Source organism: Myotis brandtii, unplaced genomic scaffold (genome assembly GCF_000412655.1).
Source record: "Myotis brandtii unplaced genomic scaffold, ASM41265v1 scaffold779, whole genome shotgun sequence".
Lineage (NCBI taxonomy): Eukaryota > Metazoa > Chordata > Mammalia > Chiroptera > Vespertilionidae > Myotis > Myotis brandtii.
In genome coordinates this window covers 561,041-563,736 of record NW_005371125.1, presented here as the reverse complement: position 1 = coordinate 563,736, position 2,696 = coordinate 561,041, and positions in this window count along the sequence as shown.

Genomic DNA, 2,696 nt, shown 5'->3' with positions numbered 1-2,696 from the left:
CCTTCTCCTTCTCTCTATCTCTATTGTCACTTCTCCTTTTTTTGACTCCTTTAAAGATCCTTGTGAGGACATTAGGCTCATCCAGATAATCCAGGGTAATGTCTCCATCTTAAGGTCCTTAATGTAATCACATTGGTATAGAAAGTGCCCTTTTCTTTGTAAAATAATATATTCACACATTCCAGACATTAATTTGTAGACGGGAAGACATTACTTTGCTTGCCACAATTGGTCTAACAGTGGTCGGCAAACTCATTAGTCAACAGAGCCAAATATCAACAGTACAACGATTGAAATTTCTTTTGAGAGCCAAATTTTTTAAACTTAAACTATATAGGTAGGTACATTGTTATTAACTTAATTAGGGTACTCCTAAGGCTTAGGAAGAGCCACACTCAAGGGGCCAAACAGCCGCATGTGGCTCGCGAGCCGCAGTTTGCCGACCACGGGCTAGGATGACCTCACTTGAAATGATTTATCTCTGCTCCACATGTTTTCATCTTCCAGGAAGCTATCCCAAATCTTCTTCATATAATAGTGGTTGAGTTTCCAGAAACAAGAGGCTAAGCCCCAATGCTGAAATACTTTTTAAAATTTAGATCTGATAATGTCCTATTGGCCAAAACAATTCACAGGACCAAAACCAAAGTGGGAGAGGACTATACAAGAACACGGTTATAGGAGAAAAATTTTATTTGGGAAATTACTGAAAATCTAATAGAATAGTAATCTAGGTTTAGTTATTTTCTCTCAGAACTTTAAAAGTATAATTTCACTGTATTCTAGCTTCAATATTTTAAAAGGTTGTATTTATGACCAGCTGGTGTGGCTCAGTGGTTGAGCATTGACCCATGCACCAAGAGGTCACCAGTTTGATTCCTGGTCAGGGCAGTTTGGGGCCTGGGTTGTGGGTTCAATTCTCAGTGGGGGGGTGTGCAGGAGGCAGCTGATTAATCAATGTTTCTCATCGATGTTTCTCTCTCTCCCCTCCTCTCTCTCTATAATCAATAAAAATATTTTAAAATATTATATTTATAATTGTTCTTTTTTACATGTTTTGTTATTCTCTGGAGATGCTTAAGTATGCTATGATTTCTGAAGCTAAGCATTTTTGTTTTTACTAGTTCTATAAAAATTGTCAGCCATGATCTCTTAAACTATTTTCTCTCCTTCAATTATCTATCTTCTCTTCTTATGATTTTCATTAAACATATGCAACACATTTTAATTCAAGTCTCTGTATTTTAACATCTTAATTTTTTAACTTGTCATATCTTTGTTTTCCTGAGCTCCTATGTGGGTAATTTCTACTTACTAGTACATCTTCCACTTTATTAATGCTGTCTTATAGTTGTCTAATCTGTTTTCTCCTGTCAGATGAGTTTTTAAATTTCAGTAATGATATTTTGTTTAATATTTAGAAGTTCCTTTTATGCTTCAAAGTTGTATGTCAATTTCCAATATTCTTGAGTTGATTTTGAGATTTTTGTCATTTACATTCTATTATATGCATATCTATCTATATTCCATATCTGAATAATCCATTATCTGAAGTCATTCCAGCTGTAAATCTGTGAGTTATATCATGTGTTATAACCTTTGATTATAAGAGTTTTACTACCTGTTAATTTTTTGGAGTCCTAAATGTCAATGAGGAATTATTATTGCAGAAATAATTTAATTCTTTTTCTATTTCTTGCAGTTATGTAGACCACTGAACTGAAATTAATGAGTCTTCTTTGTAGGTTCTCAGCTCAGAGGGTAAGTATAAGTTTACCTTTTCCTTTGTAGCCTAAGGATCAGTTTTCAGATAACAACTGTCCCTCAGGCCTCTGTGACCCTCCCACCTGCTTCTTTAGTTCTGGTCCTAGATCAGTGGTTCTCAACCTTGGCTGCACATTAGAATCACCCGGGAATCTTTTTAAAATCCTGATTTCTGGGCCTCATCCTCTGGAAATTCTGTTTCTTTGTTATGGGGTGAGGCCACAACATTAGTAACAAAGAAACAGCATTTCCGGAGGATGAGGCCCAAAAATCAGGATTTTAAAAAGATTCCCTGGTGATTCTAATGTGCAGCCAAGGTTGAGAACCACTGTCCTAGATGAACCACAGTTCTTTATTATTTCCAGCTGAAGGTCTCCTTTTTCCTTTTTCTTTTTTTAATAAAGGGTGAGAAATATTTCAGGCCTTTCTCTACCTTTTATGAAACCTTCAATATCTCACAAATAATATCTTGCAAAGCTTTACTTTTTATAGAGCTGAAGTGTCATTTGGAGGACTTCATTATGATAATTAAAAAAAGAAGCATTACATAGATCTTTTAATTATTAAAAATAAAGAACAAGGTTTCCTGGATAAAAACAAACAAACAACCAAACAAAATACACACACACACACAAACAGCATAAATAAAAACACAAGAGTGAGAAGTCAAAACTTTTTTTTTTTTTTTTTTGGAATCAGGATCTTTTAATAACACGGGAGCACATACAACGGGAGGAAATAAGTACATACAAAATTTCATCCAAATTGTCATCACTAGACTCTGATGATACCGACTGTAAGAGATTCTGAAGAAGATGCAATGGAGAAATAAGGAATAAGTTTTTCTGTAAATTTATCAGCGATTCCGTACATATATGACCACTTATTCAAATTATAAAATGAAATCTCTCCCAACTCATAGTCCAGAAAAA